Source organism: Carassius carassius, chromosome 2 (genome assembly GCF_963082965.1).
Source record: "Carassius carassius chromosome 2, fCarCar2.1, whole genome shotgun sequence".
In the NCBI taxonomy this organism is placed as follows: Eukaryota; Metazoa; Chordata; class Actinopteri; order Cypriniformes; family Cyprinidae; genus Carassius; species Carassius carassius.
The window spans coordinates 12,744,048-12,767,375 of NC_081756.1; the positions used below are offsets into that span (position 1 = coordinate 12,744,048).

Here is a 23,328-nt window from a genome sequence, read left to right on the forward strand (position 1 = left end):
CGTGTAATTAAACGCATTGCATTCGTATTCTGGCCTCATCTGCTTGTCTGTGAATAGAATCCTTTTTTAATAATTTGTTTACCCTTGTTTGGTCTTTTTAAAACACTGTTTTAATGCATTAAGACACATACTTTCACATTAAGCGTTTTAGAATGACTCAATGATTTATTTGTGATTCGGACTGGTCCAGAAGATTAAACTTTACCATTGATGCTCTTACTGCTTGTCTAGCTGATGTCAAATCATTGCTTTCTAAAAACGCTCTGTTCTTGAACCCAGATAAAACTGAAGTTATTGTTTTTAGTCCCTCAGAACATAGGGCAAGTATTCAACCCAATCTCGGGACCTTAAATGCCTTCATCTCTCCCCATGTTCGTAATCTGGGTGTGGTGTTTGAGAAGTCCTTAAAATTTGATAAACAAATTAGTGCTGTAGTAGGTTCTAGCTTCTTCCATCTTCGCTCCCTTTATAAGAAAATCAAGTAATTTCTTTCAAAAAGCTCTCTAGAGGCTGCTATCCATGCCATTACGTCTCAGCTGGATTATTTCAACGCCCTCTATTTCTGTATATCAAAGTCCCAAATCTCTTGATTACAAGTAGTTCAAAATGCCGCTGCTAGATTCTTGAAGAGGTGTAAAAAGTTTGATCATGTGTCTTCCCTCTTGCGATCACTGCACTGCAGTTCACTATCAAATTAAGGTTAAAATCTTGATACTTGTCTATAAATAACTTGTCTGACTTACTCCACCCCTACTCTTCGACGAGGGGACTAAGATCTGATGGTGAATTTCTCCTCCAGGCCCCTAGAACCCTCTTAAAAACCAGAGGATCTAGAGCCTTTGAAGTGGCTGGTCCCACCCTCTGGAACAACTTACCAGTTCACATCACAATGGCTTCCACTTTATCTGAGTTTGTCACATTTTAAAACTCATCTTTTCTCTCTTTGAACCTGTATTCATATGTGCCTTTTAATTGTTTTAATCTGCTTTTGTTGTTGTACGGGGTTTTTAAGTGTTTGTTTACTGATTTTCTCTTCGTATTATATTAATGTTGTTGTGCAGCACTTTGGTCGGCCTTGTCTCGTGCTTAAATGTGCTCTAGAAATAAAACTGAACTTGAACTTGCAGCAGCTAACATCTCGTGATTCAGTAAAACAGACATAGTGAGTCAAGTCAACAATAAACAACTGTGCATTATAATGAAGGCTTTGTAAAACTGTACAGCGTTTTTAGCTTTTTAAACAACATACTCCATCCTACACCAACTACGCACACATTTCCTATCATGTATGTCTATGAAAGACGATCGAACCAATCAGAGCAGACTGCAGCCAGGTGTACTTGGTTTCATTCAGATATGTTTTATGTAGTATAGTTTCAGAAAACTAAAGTCTGACCATTCTGTTTTTGCTTTAAATTTCAAAATTATAGTCTAATTTAGATTTAGATAGAATTTTGCCTCTAATTTTAAATGGAAAGAGCACAGACAAAACCTTGTTCATATTATTGGATTTATTTTATTTGTGTATCTTGTGTATCTTGTTTGATTTGAGGTTTGGTTTTGTTATATTTCAATTTCTCAAAGAAACGTGCAGCAATAAAAAAAAAAAAAAAAACATCTTTTAATTTACTGTATAATGTCTTCAATCTCATTTTGTAAAAAAAAAAATCTGAACTGTGAAATCCAAATCATATATCCTATATATTTTTAGATCATATTTTCAGCCTTTTTTTTCTTTCGTCCAAAAACCGAAAATTCAATTTTCAGCAGCTGAAATTTCAGTGCATCCTTAAATAAAAGTTTTTTTCTTCTTCTTCTTCTTTTTAAAAATTCTTATTAACCCCTTCCTTTAAATGGAATGCCATCATCTAAAAAGAATAAAATATATTGTTGTTCCTACACAACAATAACTTCCTTCTAACTATATGTGCCAAAATGTATAATAAATATAAACAATTGTTTAAAATTAATAAATGTAAAAATCATATGTTTAAAAATGTAAATGTAAAATTATTAATTAAAATTATTTTGTATTTTTATTTTGTCAGGACTGACCAGGCAAACACTGATCTCATTACAAAGAAAAAAATTTTAAAGGATGAATATGTGATTATTTTTTTTTTGAGAGAAAAAGACCCATTGTCCCTCACACAATATCATGCTGTATAGCTAGTACACAGTGCTCCTTGTGTGCACCTAATGGCTAGGAAAGTTTCACATAGTGCAGCTCATTGACGAATTGGAGTGAATCTCTTTTCATTCTTTGTGTGGGTTGTTTGCATTGAATGCAGTCTGTAAGGAAATGCAGTTCTGAGTTTGTTTTGCTTGCACTTGAGGCACAAAACTAGTCTCGGTCTCTCTCTCTCTAAGAACTCATCAACCTCTCTTCAGACTGTGAGCTGAATAACCGAACAGCAGGGTGCTTGTGTCAACTCTTCATCACTGTGATAATAAGCCATCTAATGCCATGTGTGTATGTGTGTGTATGTGTGTGTGTGTGGGGGGGGGGGGGGGGCATCTATTCGAGTGATGGTGGGAGTCCAAGACGTGAACTTAGGATTCGATTCAGACACAAGTCTCAATTTGGAAGACCTGTGACTCGACATGGCCAGTATTAGATTTCTTGATACTTTAACATTATCATAGTAGTGACTTGACTCATTCTGGTGTGAGCTTAGAGTCACGCTGATGTTCTGTTCTGGATCAGCATGTCAGTCTCTCTATCTGTGATGTCCTTAAACATAATTGTAAAAAAAATCCATTACAACATACCAGCTATTTGACTCAAATTGATTTCATTTGAATGAAAATCTGCAATAGGAGGTTTGTTTGAAAGTCATTCAGTCGTTTATGATTCATGTTAACACTCTAAAATTCTATTCTGTTCTCTTTTATTCTATTGTAAAACAAACTTGTAAAAATGGGATGTAAAAATAGTCTCTAGTATTTAGTATGTCTTAAATAGCGAGATGTAATCCTCACACATCTACATCGCTTTCTGTCACACACTGTCTCACATTTAATAACACTTCATTCATAATGATATGCAAGATGAGTGTTTGTATTCAAAAGTATGTGTGTAAAATAACACAGTAACATTTAGTATATCTATAAACATCTGGTCTAATTTGTCATGGTGAATTTGACTGAAATGCCCACAAAATCTGTAAGTGATTGTGCATGATGTAACTACATTAAAGATATAATTAATGTTGGGTTTAATTAGACAGTTGTTATGGGAGTCCGCCAGAAGCCCAAAGCTCACAGGACGGTTACAATATAACTTTAATTACCTGTTGTTAATTTTGAAGGCCGTTCCCCATTAAAACACACAGACACACACTCTCAAGTGTGCGCTTCTCCACATTGTGTGAACAGCGTGTTGGATAGTGACAGATGGATCACTTCAGCGAGTGTAAGCACTCACGCTGCTTTGTGAATGTCTGTTCTACAGTAGCTTTGTTCTCACTGTAGAGAACTGGAGAAATATTGAGACGGACTCTTCAAGATGAGAACAAAAGAGCACAGACGCAATCGCACCATGTTTGTGTGTGACTGCATGTTCTCTTCTCTCTCGCTGTCTGTTTTTTCTGTTCCTCTGCATGTTTCTCCTGATAAGAGCCTGTAACAGGCTTATGCTCCTTAAAACCTTTAAAAGAGATTGTCACAGCGTCTTTGTTTTTCAGCGAAGATCCTCCTGCTCTTGCAGATTTCACCTGTGTTTGTTTCATCTGTGTGTGTTCAACAGTGCTAACGCAGGACATGGTTGGATGTGATGTGATCATCAGACAGCCTGGATTGGTGGAGTTAGTTTTGGAGTTTGATGTTGTTGTTATTGTTGTTAGGAATGCCATGATTCAACTCTTTATGATGCAACATTTCAGAATGCTGATGAAATTATGGGCTGTAATGCATTCACATGCGGTTATGAGACTGAAAGATGAAAAACATTCCGCTATAGCTGTTATTCTGATGTAGACCACTTTACATTTTATATACTGTATATATATATATATATATATATATATATATATATATATGTTAATTTATGTAGATGCTAGTTTTTTGTTTCTAATATTTATATTTATTAAAAATGCAATAAATATATAAAAAAATATATTTATAAAGTGTGTATATATATATATTACTAGACTCAGTAATTAAAAGTCAGCTAGTAAAGTCATGAATATTCATTAGTCAAAAGGTCTGGGAACCCTGTGAAAATAATTGGTCCCTTTTAAAGGAAAAAGGTTTTATGGGAGCTGAAATAATTAGATTTTTATTTTGTTGATGGGTGTTTCTTCTGTGCAGGAATACTTGTTTTTATGATTTATGATGAGAAGTTTTTGGAAACACCAAAATAATATATAGCATTAATTAAGATACAAAATATCAAACCAGGAGGAAAAAAGGCAGACAATGTCACTTTTCTCTTGCTAATGGCTCACACTTCTCCTTTTCAAATTTTATGTATTGAAAAATAAATGAGCTGATGTTGTTCATAATTAAGACAAAAATATTTTTTATGTCCAATGTTTCTTGATCATGTTCATGGTTAATGTGATGAATTACACCTGTGTGAACTTTAAGAGAACTGACTTGACTATAGACGTCTATTAAACATCATGTCGGGACCAAGCGGCAACATTCTGATCTGAAAAATGAAGCCTACCCGGAAGTGCGAAAAACTGCAATACATCGAAAATCCGCCAGGGGAAGGTCCCAAAATGGAGCAAATGTCCATAGCCCCCATGTTAAAATGTCCGTTTTCACAGCATAAATTCATGTTTTTTCAAGTTGGTCCCATGGACTTTTATTGTATTTTACGATAGCTTCCGAGTGCCTGACAACTGTGAGGGGGGTGATTTTTTTTTCTTACTCGTTAGTTTAGATCTTATTTAGATATAAATATATATGACAATAAGGGTGTGGTTAACTTTGAGTGACAGCTTGATTTACAGCTGACAAGGCAGCGCCACGGAGAATGACAACAAGAAGCGCCATTTTTTAATACAGTTGACATATAATACTACTGTTTCTGTATCATGAAATGTAGTTTTAAGAGGTTTTTCAGGCGAGAATGTAGTTGTTTAAAGCTCAAATCTGTGGTCTATTTAAAGATTTATGAAAATTGTATCCAGTTGATCCAGCGATGACCGGGCGCTCGGCGTTCATGTACCCCGCCTGAAGCAGTCTTTCCTCGGCTAGACCTTCTAAAGTTTGCCGCCAATGCCGCGGACTCTGGCGTCTCTGTAGTGGTTAAACATGAGATATAATTTATCTTGTGTATATCTAATGGGCGATTTTTGGTCTCGTAAATCTATCATTTTTTCCCTGGGCAATCGTTTTGGCTGAGGGGAAGTTTCATAACTTTATAAGCTATTTAACTTTACCGATTTATGTTTAACTGAATTGTTTGCTTTATTTGTATAGCTTCTTATACCTTTTACTTATACTTTTATAATGGCTAATATTGATAAAACTGAAATTTAACAAAAAGAGACTGGGTTGAGTTTTGTCATTTTAAATTTTAATACAACGAAGATGATCTGTAATGTTGTTTAATGCAAAATCTGTTGTTTAGTACAAATGCACATATTGCCTGGACCATAAAATGTTTAATATTTTTATATTGTATTTAAAATGAAAAGAGGCAGGTTTGTGTTTTATATTTAGTTTTTTCATAAATAGGCAAACGTTATGTGTAGTTGAATATAATCAATATGCGTTGCCTGAACCACATTTGTGTGGCTATAATGTTTAAGATTTCTTTTAATGAAAACGAAAATAGTTAGTATGGTGTTTTATAACATATTTCATTGTCTAAAATATACACAGAGATAACCGAATTTGCAGAGCGAGCTGAGTGAAGCGCGCTGCGTCAGAAGGTGGGCGGGGTTAGGATTTCCCAAGATTTTCCAAGATGGCGCAGCCCATACCCCCCATAAACGGCTTCAAACCCATTCTTCAGAAAGTCTATGGGTGACGTCACAGACGCTTTGTCCATATTTTTTACAGTCTATGGTCGGGACCAGCTGTTGCCAAGTCATTATAAAGTCAAATGGCATAGAAAAGTGAAGTTCTGAGAAAGGCTCTAGCATCCTATGTGCAGATACCACTTGGATTGATTATTTTTTAATCCAATGCAATGAAGTTAAGAAGCATCTTAAGTATCCAAATACTTTTTGTGGCTGTCACAGTATCTATTTGTGTTTTCTTTGATTTGTGTGGACATCAGGCGGACTTAAAGGAGCAGCGGTCCCTGTGTTCATTGGGAGCTGTGTGTTTTGGTTTGTTTGTGTGTTTTTGCAGGGTACCTTTAAGTCAGGGCCAGGCTTCTGTTGCCATGGTGAGCATGGAATCCAAAAACCTTAGCTTGCTCTACAGCTCAGGCCCATTACGACATCTGATTGGCTGGTCGTCCTGCGTGGGATTGTGATGCGGGCTGTCAGCCGGCCAATAGGGCACAAACTGAGCAAGAGCTGTTGCTAGGGGGAGTTGCTTGGAAAAGAATCAGCTGGGTTTTTCTCTCTTTCTCTCCTATTGCACTCATTGACTCCATCTCCCCCTCCCGTTTCCTTTTTCCTGTCTTTCTCTCTTTTTTTTTTGCACTTCTACACGTGCTGGAGGAATAGAGCACATGTTGAAAAATTCACTGAATATTTCATGTTGCTCTTTGGTGTGTAGAGCTCTGATGCTGTGTATAAGTGTGTGTGTGTGTGTGTGTGTGTGTGTGTGTGTGTGTGAGATGCAGAATTGTTTGGGCTTGGCATTTGTGTGTGTCTCTGTAAACATGTGCGCTTGTGTTTAGTCTCTCGTGGGAATATAATGGTGTAGCCATGTTGTGTGTGTGTTTGTGTTCACACTCACAGAGCTATGCACATGTAAGCGAAGTTCTCCTCAGTCACCCCCTTCATGCACTGACCCCACACCAGAGCCCTTTACCAGCAGTTCCTGGTAATTTTTTTGTGAATTGTGAGGCAGGAATGGTGAAAGGACCTAAAGTTGGGAGCTTGAACTTGAACTCGAAGTGATTTCCGATCACTGTTCATGAGACTATGACATACAGGATAAAGAATAACACACTTCAACTTATCTAAAACTATGTTAGTTTGGACCACAATAACTGGAAAACAATTATGTTGTTCACTTTTTCCCCAAAAGCCTTTGCTCATAGTTCTTTCGCTATATTAGCCGCTCTAAAAGAGGCTTCCACTTTGGAATCAATTTCTGCTAATGTAAGATTCCCATTTCTCTGTTACAGTACACAAATACACAGGCATTACCATAGTACTCTGCATGTATGCTGATCCATCTGAAAACAGTAACACTAGGAGGACTGTTAAAGATTGAAGTGGATTGTGCGCTGATGAGATACAGTAGATTAGATCAAAGCACTCAACTCCACCCCACACCCCATCCTTCCCTCCCTCTCTCCATCTCTCTCTCCATCTCTCCTGGCACAGACCCAGCTGTGTAAGCTCTTATTACTCTGTTTGTCCCCTCTTCTCTAGTTATTATAGGTGTGAAGGGAACATCTACTTTTGTACCGCTGGAGATGTGCACTAATGTGAAGTTATGTGCAGCAGGCTGATAAGGTGTGGACTGGATGTATGCATTACTGTACTCTGGGTCATTGAGTTGTGTCATCAGTTTACATGACACAACTCAGCACTTTTTTCAAACACACACACATAGGTATCCTCATGTTAATAAACCGACTAGAATTTGTCACAAATTGTAACACCTTCTATTGTGGCTTTGGGAATGGAACTCCCACATTTTAGGTACTATGACTAAATACATTTTTGATAGAGAATATGCATTCAAATTAACTAAATTATGCAGTTTTTGAAGTCAAACGCTTTATACAACAGAGATTGTTTCAAAGCAGCTTCATACAGGGAAATAACAGTTAGTGATGCCAACTTTACCAAATAGTCAAATCCAAATTCTGCTGTAAAACAGCTCTGCAAAGACATGCTTTTAAAATAATTTGAGTTACAGATGCAACACTTACTACTGTTGTAGTCAGTATGAGGTGTTTTGCAAGTCAGGTAGATAGGAGCATTACATGTATGTATAACATGCATAGAAAATGGCTTGTTATAAAGATGGACGACAAATGGACTGACTTGACTCAAAGGGACTTTGGCTGCGCTCTCTAATTGTTTGCCATTTATTCATACCAAACTCTAATTTGTTTCATAAATTCAACCTTGACACCGCATATTATGGAAATCCACACAAAGCACTCATGCACACACACCTCCTATATAACATGATACAAGGATAGAAATATCCAGTACTGTAAACACCTGCAGTCTAGAGCCTGTACGAACTTACAGTACATGTACAGAGAGACAGGTGAATACTTTCTCTGTTATGTTTACTCTTTCTTGTTTTTTTCCTGAAGAGCAAAAACACATAATGCAGCCCCCTCTCTCTCTCTCTCTCTCTCTCTCTCTCTCTCTCTCTCTCTCTCTCTCTCTCTGTCTCCACTCCTCCTCCCAGACTCACTCACGGCTCCGGAAAGAAAGAGCAGGAGATGGCAGGAGAGAGAGACGGAGAGAATGTGACAGGAAGAGGAAGAGTAGAGAGAAGAGGTTCACAGGTGAGACAGACAGGATGGTAATTATCAATTGTGCGAGTGAAGGATGTGCAGGTGTGTGTGTCTGTGTCTCAGTGCATGCGGATGAAACTAAGTGACAGTTTAAGAGAATAAATCTTTCTTTTCTCCCTCTATCTAGTTTGTTTGACAGATGGCATGTGCCGTTGTCATTCAGTGACAGCACTCAGGAATAGTAGTCCATATGAACCAGGCAATAGATTATGTAGACAGCTAGGCAGGTAGGGATAGAGAGATGGGTAGAGAAAAATTATATATATTATATTATATATAAAAAGTTTTTTTTTTATAGCTTTTGCTGGACTTTATTTAATTTTGTGTCCTGAGAGTGCCTCAGTCTTAATGTGATCTCACTCTGTGCATTACCAGTAATGTTTTTGTCAACTGATGTGACAGGCCATTATTTGACTTCTCTGCTCATCTTATTGCATCTCACGTCTAAAGCTGGAAAGGGGAAAAAATGGAACGGAGAAAAGTGTGTTTGTGTGTTTTGGTGCCTGTGTGTAATAAAGGTCTGTGAAGGACGGGGTCCCTGCAGTCGAGGGCAAATTGAGGCATGTGAATTACAGAAGACAGCCTATGTCTTCTTTAATCTGTCTACTCTCACATTCCCTATTTTTCTCAGGTGACTGGTTACACCCCCCCCACCCCCCCACCCCCGACACAAACACACTCACACTACATTTTTCCCCTTAAAACTAAAATTAATACTTCCTCTTTTTGTCTGGCTCTTTGTTCAGTAGTAGCTGAAATATAGTAGTGTGGAGAAAACGTTCTGTCTTAATTTTTCTCATTTGAATGGCACATTCTGTATAAGTATGCATGCATGGCAGATATTCTTCCCAGTTGGTTGTGGAGGACGCCGTCCGTCTCTTGTGTAAAGAGCTCATTCGAGTCCTTGAGTTCAGAAATGTTGGATTTCTCTCTCAAATGCAGGTTGGACATGACATTACACTCATAAACACACAATATAGAACATTCTGATGCTACAGATTAATTTCGGATCACAGGACAACAGTGTACATTAGCTTTCAGGTTTTTAGGTCAGTATGATTTTTTTATGTTTTTGAAAGAAGTCTGTAATATTCACCAAGTAAGCATTTTTGGGATCAAGAATAGAGTACAAATCGTAATATTGTGAAAATGATTTTGATTTAAAATAACTATTTTGAGAGTGGCGTGTGGCCAAGTATTGTGTCCCATACTTGGAATTTGTTCTCTGCATTTAACCCATCCAAGTACACACTCAAACACACACACACACACACACACACACAGGGTAGAAGAGAGCGATGGTCATGCACTCCCCCCACTGACAATCCCTGCTGAAAGTGAGACTCGAACCCGCAACATTTGAATTACAAGTCCGACTCTCTGGAATTGCTTATGGAATTCAAAAAGATGTTGTGGTTCCTTTACACCTCTGTTAGACATAAATGAACTGCAATGCAGAAAGAGTTTTAAATTAGCCAAGAGCAATAATGTGTGTGTGTTGGTGTTGGAACACCTGCCAGCTTTTTCCAGGTGAGTGAATGGCGTATATTTATGCAAGTGTTTGCATGTGTGGTTTAGTGTCAACGTACTGCCTCTGTCTGCTAGTCCCAGCGGGGGAAGAGTGGTGTGTGTGTGTGTCTGTGTGTGTGGTTTAAAAAGCCAGAGGGGCTCGTTGCTTAAAATATATAATGTGCATGATAAAAGCACTTTCTTTTCCTTCCTTTCAAACTGTCACCAGATTGCTTCACTCTCACATGTAAACTCAGAAGTATCTCTCAGTGTGTCTCTGTTTTGTTTGTGATGTTTTGCTGCAGCTGCTGACCTCGGCACATATAGAGGTCTCAAACACTCCCACACACTTACCTGGGATACTGTAACCATTAATAACACACACAGACTCTGCCTGGAACCTGTTTGAGTCTTTTGTAAGTGTTTTATCTAGACATGTTAACCTACACATCTCCTTATGCGGAGCCCCTTCTCTTTGCTCTTCTTCAGTGCATGTGGGTGTTTCTCCCGTGTGATTTTGTGTGCATATGTGCACAGTCTGTTTGCCCAGCAGATATAGAGAGACATATAGAAGTATAAGTAGCTGAATGCCACAAAGCTTTGAACTCTGCAACCAGGCACAATATAACCAACAGCATGTTCTGTGAACTTTTCACTTCTAGCCTCTGTGGCGTTTACATTTGCTGTGTGTTTGGGTGCTTGTACTATTTTGGTAGCTAGGTTTTTTTTATATTGGTTATATATATATGTGTGTATTTATACTTGGCTACTGCATGCTAGTGTAAATGTTATAAGACACATTTGAGATGAATAACAATCTGATCACTCAGAACAGTACAACACACATAATATTACAATAACGCCTTCCATTCTTGCTCGGTCTGCAATCGCATAATGGAATTTGCTGATAAGGTATCATGTCTGTGCGAACAGGGTGGGAGGAGGTATGCAATACATACATTGACGGGCAGGTAGGACAGCCTATCGTAGTCCTCGGAGCGAGTGATATGATTGGACGAACATTTTATGGTCCTACACCTTCCATAGATGACATAAATACATATAAATAGCTACATTTAGACCACTTAACTTAGTGATTGCTGTGGGGATGTGAAGAGACTTTTAACCAGTATAACAAAAAAGTTTTTGAACGAAATCACCTATACTGCCTTTAAGAAATATTTTTATTAATATTTCATCTTGTTGTATAGTTACTACCTTTACTGTTTCATTTGACTTACTGTGTGTTATGTTGATTGTTGTTTTAGTTTAGTTCCTTGCCATGCTGATGTCATTAATGATAACTTTGGCTGCATGTGGGGTTTTAGGTGTCACGAGGGAGGAGTTTGCTTTGTCAGGGACTCTTAAGGGGTCATGAGGGATTTGGGGGTGGGGTACAGATGAGGGGCGCCCCATGAGATATAGAACATCTTGAAAAGGCAGCTGTAAGCGACTAAAATATTTGTAAGGAAGTAGATCTGTTGTCAGTTTGTATTTGCAGTAGCAAATGTATTTTTGTAGTAAAAGAAATGCGAACATTCACAGGGCTTAAAGTATTCCGGCACCGTGCCAGATCTCCGGCGTGTGGCCGTGAGGGAAAAAAAAAATAGAATATTTGAGAGCCTGCGCATGCAGTTTAATATTTTCGAGCCAATTTATTTCTTATACCAATCATATGAGAGGAACGCAGCTTTAACTAACGTTACAAGCCTATCAGAAGCAGAGAAGGGCGTGAAGGATGATTGACGCCCATACGTCAATGTCACGTTAGAGTTATCGGAGAAAACAAAAATGGAGCGCAAGGTGCAAGAAACTGAGAGAGCCCGGGGCTTGTTTCTGCATGATTTGCTCGAGGAATTACTGTATGCCAGCAGCGGTAAGAAAGTGCTTGCTCGTTATGATTTATGTCGCGTTCCAGGCAACCCGTAACCCGTGTTTTAGAAAAATAGATTTTAGGACAATGTAACGTTGCAATAAAATTAATAATCTAGCTAAATTTCCCTGCCCTCAGAAGTCAAAAGTCGTTAGTCGTGGTTTGAAATAGTGACTTGCGAGCTAAAATCTGCCTGGAAAGCAGCACCAGACTCCGGTCATAGAGCCGCTGCCCGTGCACTCAAACTTAAACCTGCGCGGGAGGGATTTTTTCGTCCCGCTCCCGCAAAAATGTTATTTTCTCCTGCTCCCGGCCGCAAACAATAAAGTTTCGTCCCGCTCCCGCCCGCAAAATCCCGCGGGTAAACGTATAGCCTACAGTAGTTTTTCTTTTTTTTTAATACATTGCATATTCTGCCTGCTAGTCTTATTTTTTTCATTTGCTCCTCTGTTGAATATAAATTTAAAAAGAAACTGAAAATAAACTAATGTTTCGTTTTATTTGCGTTTAATTAAAAGTATGAACATGAACAAGGAACTTAGAACATATACAGTAAAAAAAGTAAGAAATGTAAATAAAAAAATATATATATACCTATAATAATTAGGCTATATAGCCTAATAAATTATATAATAATAATAAACCTGGATTTATTTCAGTTTCAAAGGAAAAGTAGCTTATGGGGCCTGAGCAATTCATTCAAACATTTAACAAAAAATATCCTTATTCCTCAATAACAAAATAGACCAATTTTAAATATTAAGCTAAATAAATAAATAAAAATAAACTGAATTGACTAAAAAAACTGTACGATTACTTAATGTGCCCATGCAGGAATATCATGTCGTTCTCTGTTGAGAGCTTCAGTTTAATCCGTCTCTGCTCCAGTATGCGATCGCAAATACTGAAAGCCCTCTCCGATGATGCGCTAGCTGGAATACAAAGTACATGGCGTGTTTGCTTAATCTCGGAAATTCGTCTTTTCCACCACTGGAGGACATCATCCGGTCTGTGGGCTTCTAATCCATCCAATTTGACATTTAAATATATCGCTATTACGGAATCGAATTACACGTCGCTGTCTATGGTATCATCCGCATCCTCCCATTCCGCAAAGTCTATTTAATTTTATTATAAACAAAGGTCTATTTGTTTCTAGTTCTTTTATTTTGTTTTGTTATTTTGTCTTTTATTTGTCCCGCAGATAATTTCATTTTCCCGCAACCAGCACACAATAATATCTTGCCGCCCGCGTCCGCATTCAGCCATCAAATATTGTCCCGCGCCGCACTCGGTGGCGCTGGGTCCCGCGGTATTCCCACGGGAGTGCAGGTCTCTAGCCGGGAGCAACTATTAGCTGACACACCATTGTCTATGACCGATCATGTCTGTGATTAAAAAATACGTGTGTGCACATTTATAGCAGAAAATGATTTGTCATTCAGAATATCGCAGCCACTGGTCACCCTGTGTAGAAAACTGGAAATAGTACTTTTAAATAAATGGTGCCAAACATAATCATTGAAGAGATTCATGTCTATCTCAGTCTGTTTACCATTTTCTAAGCACTTTAAGCTCTTGTTACTGTATTTTTGTTACTATTGTCAATATTTGAATTAAGTCTGTCTGTGGAGTTTCTCTCCAAACAACCCCCCCCCCCAAAGAAAAGTTCAGGCTCAGGATTTTTTTCCACTTTAACAACTGCATTCACATTGCACATGCATTTGTGCTTTCAAGATGTTCAATGTTTTGCACAATACACAAGTTCCTAGAACACAGGTGCACGCACACACACACACACACAAACACACACGTCTCAATCTCCTGTTTCTCCTCTTTTATCACACAATCATGGCTCTCGTTTTTACTGATAACATGCAGGTGTGCCATCAATTACACACGATCCTTCCATCTCACGCACACGCCCCACCGTCTTGCTCTCTCTGTCTCTCAATCCCTTGTGTTGTTGGTTTCTGGGGGTAAGGGCCCTATTAGTGCCTCTGTCTGAAGCCTGGAGAAACCCTACACCCGACAGAGATGGAGAGACAGAGCAGGCGAAAAGGGGGGAAATGGGGAAACTTGATCCCTTTGGTTTGTCTATTCAATACAGAGGTCACTTGCACAGGCACAAAGCATTAATCCTTATACACACACACACACACACACACACGGACTCATAAACACTCATTTGTCCTAAAATCCCAGAGCAGTAACATGCAATGTGATGATGTAATTCCAAGCAACAGTACACAGACTATATTGGCACTGCCATCATGAAAATGGTGCTTATGGAATTATGGGCGGCTTCTGTCAAAGGGAAAAATGGCTTACTGGCCGTTACACCCTCCGGCTCAAAGATATTGTGGACAAGAGAGAAAGAGAAAGAGGAAGGGTGTGAGTGTGAAGTGAGGAAGAGAGATAGAGGGACACACAGACAAACATTGTTTCAATTGAAATCATGGAATTTGTCTTTAGGCACTGAAGTAACTGTCCACTTATGGTTTTGACTTCCGCTTTTAAGTCAAGAATGACATACTGGCCATTGTTTATAGTTATTCAGATGTTAAATTATAATTTGTATTTTGGTCTTTTTGGTACTTTTGTGTGAACATCAATAGCGTGAGACTATAGATTCCCGAACTTTTTGTAAGCCAAACCCATTTGACCAAAATTATAAACATGAAGTAGCCATGAGATTTAAAGTTAATATTTCAATAAATTAAACACACATTTTCATTTCACAGTTCTCTGATGATAGTGGTCACATGACACGGGGGCAAACAAATAAAATTGTGCTTAAGTGTGTGCTTTAATTTGGAAAATAATTTTCTACAATTTTATGTTTGTATGATTTTATTATTTATCTTTTTATTAACTAACCATTAGTGTTATTTGAAAGTTTTAGTTAACAATAACAATTCTCTCACAAACACCCTGCAGTTTCACATTTGGAAAATTTTGCTTTATTTCATTATTGGATTATTGTTTAGTCTTACATTTAATCTTACATTTATTTATTTATTGTACATTTCTGCATTCGGTAGAAATGTTTATCTGGTGTGAAATATAGTGCCATCAAGTAGGGATGTAACGATTCACTCAACTCGAGATTCGATTCGATTCAAGACTTTGATTTCACAATCCGATTTTCTCACAATTTATTATTATTTTTTTTTACAAAATGAGATTGAAGACATTATACAGTAAATGAAAAGGTTTCGTTTTGTTAGGCTATTGCTGCACGTTTCTTTGTAAAATTGAAATATAACAATACGAAATTGACATTTTAGAACAAACCTGAAAAATCAAACGAGTTACACAAATAAAATAAATCTCTTAATATGAACAAACTAAGGCTTTGTTTGTGCTCGTTCCATTAAAAATTAGAGGCAACCACTGGATATTAATCATGATCCAAACAAAGATGCAGCATACATGCACCACCAGTAGTTTTTCAATCTAAATTAGACCATATAATTTTGAAATTTGAAGCAAAAACAGAATGATCTGACTTTATTTATTTTTTAAAAACTATACATAAAACAATGAAACAGCTGATGAGCAGATCCACTCTCTGACAGCAGGTGGCGCTTATGAACAGCAATGATACTGTGTTCCCTTGGTTACATGTAAACAAAGAAGAGCTCACAGATGTCTTAATCATTTTAGGTTTTACACTTACTACCATTTTTGTTCTAATTATATGGCCTTTGTGAATTTTCTAGGTAATGAATGATAACTCTTCACAAATCAAAAAAGTTCCAGTAGAGTAATACCAATTTCTTGGACATTTACATGCGTAAATTAATTCTTTTAATAGTTTTAGAGTAGCATGGCAATGCTTTTGTGCACATGGTAATCACCATGGTTTTACCATCACATGGCCAACCACTGTGCTTTTCTGCAGTGGTTTGAGATCACAGTTAAAGTAAGAGGCCACTTGAGCTTGGGCTTGGATAGTGAGCAGTCGTCTTCAGAATTAATTCATTGCCAGCTCTTAGCGAGCAGATGTGTGTGTGTGTGTGTTTATGTGAAGTGTTTATTGGTGATATTTTATTTGTAGAAGTTTTGCTGGTGGTATAAAACATTTTTTTTTATTCTGATTGAAAAAAAATATCTATATATACTTTTAAGCCAATTCATTCCAAATACAAAAAAATCAAGATTGATTAAAATATTGAATATCACTTTTGGCTGAAAATGGGAAAAAATATGTATGTACTGTAAGCAGTTGTATTGTGGTAGTTCTGCAGGGCAGCATGTCTTGCGTGGCCTGGTGATCCCCTATTAGCCGGGGGTTTTCCTGCGTGCACGGCCCCTGTGTGTGTCCTGGCCTTGGGCCAGAGCTGCAGCCTGCTCTGCCTGTGCCAGAAGTCCCCGGGGCCTGAACGGACAAAGCTGGTCTCCATCCAGCTCTCTTAACCCCCAAACGCTGGCACTGCACGAGCTTTATCTGTGTCTCTCGCTCTCCCTCTGATATCATTTCACTTAGATGGCCTGCTCAATCTCCAGCTCACACAACCCTCCACACGCGCTGTGTTCCATACACACACTGCAGCTTCGGTGGCCGCTGTGTGGCAGTGAGTGTGTGTGTGTCTCGCGCTGTGTGTGGCCTCACATCAAACTCGTAAGTATTTTGGTTAATGAATTCTTCGCCCTTACTGTATGCCCGTCTGAGTGGTACCAGCATCTAAGCTGCAGTACCACCCCGTGCACCCCCCACAGCGAGCCCCTGAGAGAGAAAGAGAAGTGGCGTCTGGGGAGCTTAGGGTGGTTCTGGTCATGTGTGGTCCTCCATAGTGTTTTAATTAGGTTCTTCTCACTCAGATGGATCATTAGCTATAATGAGTCCAAACCTCAGAAACACACAATCACATTTGTAATGAACACACACATATGCCTTTACAAAAAGACGTGTTTATGGAATCTCATCTCAAGAAATGCACCAACAGTTTAGTCAGTAATTTTTATTTATTTTTTTAAAGAAAAGTAATACTTTTATTTTGCAAGGATGCATTACATTTATCTTGAGTGTCTGTAAAGACATTTATAATGTTACAAAACATTTTGGTTTCAAATAAATTATTTTTTATTAAACTTATTTTTTAACTTTCTATTCATCAAAAAAATTATCACAAAGATATTCAGCAGCACAACTGATTTCAATATTAATAATAATAATAAATGTTTTTAAAGCACCAAATCTATATATTAGAATGATTTCTAAAGGGTCATGTGACACTTAAGACTGGAGTACTGACTGCTGAAAATTCAGCTTTGCCATAACAGAATCAAATCACATTTTAAAATATATATTCATATAGAAAACAGTTATTTCAGATTGTTATAATATTTCACAGTTTCACTGTTTATGATCAAATTCATTCAAAAATATTTAAACATTCGAACCAAACTTTTACTTTTGAACAAAAGTGTATGCAAGTGTGAATTTGGACTCATTCTGTCATCAGCATCCCATCTTAAAGTCATTTGGAATCAGTGTTTACTTGTACAGCTGTAAGCTATCAAAAATCAGCTCATTATAAAAACCCAACAATGCAAGAAGACCTCATTTATGTGATAGTTTGATGTCGTCACACTGAATAAGCCAGCTGAACTGTAGTAAAGGCGTTTATACGCGTAGCGAAATCAGGGCAGTAACATGACCTTAGACGTCTGAGTGAGTGTGAAGTCGTGTGTGCGTGTCTGTATGTCTGCACACAAAAACTTTTAAGACACCCTGAACCCTCATGACCTTTGCGTCCAGACGTTTTCCCTTCCCCCATGGCAGTGAAACCCATCTGCATTCAACACATCACATACGACACACAGATTAATTAAAAAGTAGTATGCTATTAAACAAGCTTCTTTATTTTGCTTTGACAGTTTTTTTTTTATTATATCTTAAATATAAGTTTTGCCATGGGTTCAATCTAACATAAGTTTTTCCAAGTAATCATTCATGTTAAGTGATCAATATAAGAGCAGTGAGTCGTTTTCTGTTTTTTGTCTTTTTTTCCATTCAAGTCAAACCAACTGTTTACATTATTACCCTGCCAAGACAAGCATTTTGACCATGAATGGCATTTGACTAATCACACCTGCACCAATTACTACAGTGGAGAAAACAAAAATGTATACATCATTACTTTTATCAAGTGGCATTCATGTAGAGAACGGCGTCAAAAACACCAAAGCCATGGGAATGCATGAAGATGCATACCTTGAATGCAATTTGCTTTGAATAAAAGCGTCTGTCAAATGCATAAATGTAAATGTAGTCTTCATCTTTATCTGTTAGATTCACGAAACACTGGCAGCCACCACAGTTTTACTGATTAGTGCATTTGGAAAATGCTGCATGGGCTCTTTTGGGTACTTCATCAAATGTTAAAGTGAGTCATGATGTGCTGCTATTGTAACGAATCCATTCTAATGAGTATTCATGTAGTTTTCCCTTTTTGTGTTCCACAGAAGAAAGAAAGCGATTTGGCTTTGGAATGACATGAGGGTGAGTAAATAATGATACGGCTTTCTTTTTTTGGTGAACTATACCTTTTAGTAGTGTTTTTTCCACTGTGACCAATTTACCAGAAGCAAACGTGTGTGTGTGTGTGTGTGTGTGTGTGTGTGTGTGTGTGTGTGTGTGTGTGTGTGTGTGTGTGTGTGTGTGTGTGTGTGTGTGTGTGTGTGTGTGTGTGTGTGTGTGTGTGTGTGTGTGTGTGTGTGTGAGTGAGTGAGTGAGTGTGTGAGTGTGTGAGTGAGTGAGTGTGTGAGTGAGTGTGTGAGTGAGTGAGTGTGTGAGTGTGTGAGTGAGTGACCGAAATAACATTAGGGATTTGAAATCCAAGATAAAAGCCAAGGAAAGAGAAACTTCCAAAATTGAGAGCCTGTCTGTCTCTCTCTCTCACATACTCCATGGAGTCAGACAGGAGCAGGATGGGGGTGGGTATTAGACAGGTCGACGCCCCCTCAACCATAGGTGCCCACAGTGGGAGGGACACATATGTTTCTGTCCAATAGGTGGGCTGCAACAAAGAAACCAGTGTTTTTCAGTAGTTTGATGTATTTTAGTTTAAAGTGACTCTGTTTCTTGTTTGTGTGTGTGTCTCTTCCACTCTATTTTTATATTTTTACTTTGAACCCAAAAAAGTGACTCACTCTCTTTCTGTGGGCCAAAACCAGTATGTGTGTAGTGAAGACAGAAGCGAGGCAGTTGAACACACAACCTTGCACACATTTGTAAACAGCAGCTATATATATATATAGATGCATCTGTGCACACAAAAACTCCTGAACCCGTAAGGAAAAGTGTGCAAGATTCACGTGCCGAGGCGTGTACAGACCAGCTGCATGTGGTTTGTGTTTGTGTGTTGGACCCTTTTTCTTTTTCCTCTCTCTCTCTTTCCCTGTCCCTCATTTGTTTTGGACTTGATGCCTTTCCATTTCTAACATCCAGCAGCTATCAAAGCACTGACCGAACATCCCAACACACACACAAATGGCACATTCAGAGCAGTTTACATACTAACTCTTTTGTATGTGAGCTAAGAGAATCCAGATGCACGTGCCTGTTCACCTTTGTGTGTGTGTGTGTGTGTGTTTTGTCTAAGCGTGTGCTCTCTGAAGCTGACTCAGCTGATTGTGAGCACTAAATATGGTCTGTAGGACTGATCCAACAGCAGTTTTTCTGGCCACATAATCAGACCCTACTTTCAGACTCAAGACTTTTTAATTGAAAAATATGTGTGATGAGCAATTTGTGTGGTTGCTTAGTAGTGGACCTGTCATGGAACAAAACATAAAAATAAGGAATTAATGTTTGTTTTTTAAAACAAAAATACTTTGAGGTATTATTATTTTCTCGCCTTTTGGAGATTATGAGTTGATCACAGACAGCATACGCTCTTCTGTATCAGCGGCGCTAAAAGGATACATTTTTAACATATATTTACGCTTTGATTTGAATGAAAACAGCGCAACCTTATGGTGCGGCTAACTCAGAAGAGCATACGCTGCCTGTGTTCGGCTCATAATTTCCAAAATGGCGCAAAAGTGATGAGGAGAGGAATTGTTGAATGAAGTCGTTATTTTTTTCTTTGTGTACAAAAAGTATTCTCGTCGCTTCATAATGTTACGGTTGAACCACTGATGGCATCTGATGATGTCTTCCATACTTTTCTGGACTTATTATAAGTTACAGCGTAACTTATTTTGCAGTCTAAGGGACAGTAAAAAGCCTTCCGGTTTTCATCCAAAATATCTTAAATTGTGTTCGGAAGAAGTGATTAATGACAAAATGTTTATTTTGGGGTGGAGTATCCCTTTAAGCAACACAACTGTTTTCAGCATCAATAATAAGAAGTAATGTTTCTTGAACATCAAATCAACTATATTAGAATGATTTCTGACTGGAATAATGGCTGCTAAAAATTGTGCTTTGCCATCAAAGGAATAAATAAAATGTAAAAATAAAATAGAAAACAATTCTTCTAAATTGTAAGAATTTTTTCAAAACATTACTGTTCTCACTGTATTTTTGATCAAAGAAATGTACCCTTGAATGAGAGACTTCTTTCAAAAACATCTTACTACACACATACTTCTGAAGGATAGTGTACTGTATGTATAAACAAAGCAGTATGGCATCTGTCTGTCTTCACACACTCAATATTTATTAATCAACCTGCTTAAATCATCTGTTTAAACCTAGTATTCTTCTGGTTTGTCAATCACAAGTGCTCAGTGTTAAACACCGGTAGGGTGACCACCTGCTAATAAGCCCAAGGGGGGACAAGGGGTACGTTTCTGAGGGACAATGTGGGACACCCCACGGGCAGACTCACTGATAGTGGTTTACCCATTTCTAGCACATACCACCTTACATGGTATATTAATAATGCCCTATTCCCCTAAACATGTGTAATTGCTGATGTATGCTCATGACAGAATTGACAGATGCACTTCCACTTACGATTTACTTTAGCTATTTTATTAATTTTTCATTACAATTTATTCACTTTAAATAAATTATAATATAAAATTATAGGATTAAAAATGAATTGTAGTTGCTCAACACCACAGGAAAAGTAAAAAAGTCTGACATCACAACTCAAGGGAAGGGAATTCACTCATTCACTAATCCCTATATAGTGTATGGCAGTTGAGTTTACTATAACAGGAAGGAGTGAATAAATAAATAAGTGAACGGATTCGGACAGTGACGTATAACCTACACTGCGCGTGAGACTTGGAGCTGTTGCAAAAACATGTGTACTTTTATATTACATCTACCTAATTTTAGAAAATAATACTAATAGCAGTAATACTCAAAATTATTTTATATTGCAGTCAGCTTTGTGGTTTCATCGATAGTATAGTAATAATAATAATAATAATATATATATATATATATATATATATATATATATATTGTAATGCTTTTATGTTCATAATCATTAATTGCTATTAAAATAACGTACTGAGAACAAAAATAAACACACATAAATGTTCATAATTATGTATTTATTACTTTTAGTATCTTGACACTTGCTCAAGCAGCGTTTTGAGCTCAGATAAGATGGTTGTTGAGCGTCCACAGGCGACTGTTAATTTTACATCGGAATACACTACCTGTTATTAACGGAAAAATTTAAATTATCCACCAAATTATCATTTTTGTAAGTTAACAACGATGCCACCTCAGTAAATTAGTCAAAGAGTAAACTGAGTTATTGCCTACATAACATATTTTAATATAAATAATGTAGAAAAAACGTTAAAACAGAAATAATAAAGATGTAAACTTCATCTCTCATTCAAACTCGCTCGCTCCCGCTCTCGCAGTAGCGTGCTGAACTGTCAAGTAATGTTCGCTTGGCTGCCTGGGGCTCGAGGATATAGAGCCATCGACTTTTTTTGAGCAAGCATTGATTTTGCGTGACACAGTCTCAATTTGCGGGACGCATGAATTGGGCTTCAAACGCTGTGCGCGCACGCGCTACGCGGGACGGGTGGTCACCCTAAACACCGGTGTAAACTGGGTTTAATACACTGTGCCATATTGCATTAACCTTAACTGATATGCTGAGTTACACATGCAATCATGAAATCAGAGATCCTCCTGCTCAAGAACTGTGAAAGTTGGTCACAGGAGATGCATTTTAGATGCATTTTACTACCGTGTATAAACCGCAATGTGTCTCCGTTTACCGCTTGTGACCGGATCACATGAGACGGATGTTAATGTCAGGTGTAAGCAGTCCAAGTCCATACACGCACACTGTACAAGCAATAAATGTGTGTGTGAATGTGTCAAAGCCTATTATTTCTTACATGCACACAGTACAAAGAAAAGAAGGGCAGAAGTGTTCAAGACTGAAATGATTGAATGTGAAATAACATTAATTGCATATTTGTGTGTGTGTGTGTGTTTAAAAGACCACATGCACACCTGTTTGCATGTGAACTTTTTGTAATATTTTTACATTCCTTTACATTCTCAAATAACTTGCACCTTCACACAAACTTTCTCCATCCCATTAACACTTTTAAACTATTTCTGTAAGCTGTGGATTAGGGCCAAAGGGGAAAGTTGAAAGATCAGATGAGAGAGTTGACCACATGAAAAGCCATGCTACTGCAGGGTCGAAAAGGTCACCTTCATAAAGGTCAAAGTTCATCTAGCCCTGTCATGCTTCAGCACGTGTCCTAAGCAGGTGTCCTAGCAACCGAACCAAAGTGTTTGCTGAGTAAATATGCATCTGGTTGGACGAGCCCGAGCTCAACCGCACACACAGACTTTGATGTTCAGGATCCCAGTGGGTTGAGATGTGGTGGAAATGTGGAGCAGATTTTCCAAGGACTTTTTTTTTTTTTTGTTCTTCCTGCATTTCCCTCCATGTTAGGTCAGAATAAATCTGTGTGTGTGTGTGTGTGTGTGTGTGTGTGTGTGTGTGTGTGTATGTGTGATCTTTGCCATAGCAAAACAGGGAAGTGTGGGGACGGAGGCAAATATGTAGACATACTTACGGATTCATTCAGTTGGGACAATGCTGGATTTACTGTATATTAAATGTGGTGTGCGCATGCACTGATAGAGATATTCATTTGCACCCTGTTCCAGTTGTGTTGTTATTCAGGTTGCTAGCTATAAACATGTTGATACTTTAACTAACTTTAACTTTCTTAGCAAGATTTATTCCACCATGATGATATTTAGCATGAGAAAGAAAATGAATATGTGAAAAGTTTATGCTAATGTCACAACATTTGTGTTTACGTACTTAACTGTAGAGTTTGATTGAGACATTAAAATCAAATC

General features: G+C 37.9%; 1 long non-coding RNA gene across 1 annotated transcript in view; it reads left to right on the top strand.

Moving 5' to 3' along the window:
• LOC132096905 (uncharacterized) overlaps positions 1-18,519 on the top strand; it is a 33,357-nt gene extending 14,838 nt beyond the window's left edge. Inside the window, exon 3 of the long non-coding RNA XR_009422626.1 lies at positions 18,480-18,519. This is a non-coding gene — a long non-coding RNA (uncharacterized LOC132096905). The remainder of the gene's footprint in view (positions 1-18,479) is intronic.
• The last annotated feature ends 4,809 nt before the right edge of the window (positions 18,520-23,328 follow it).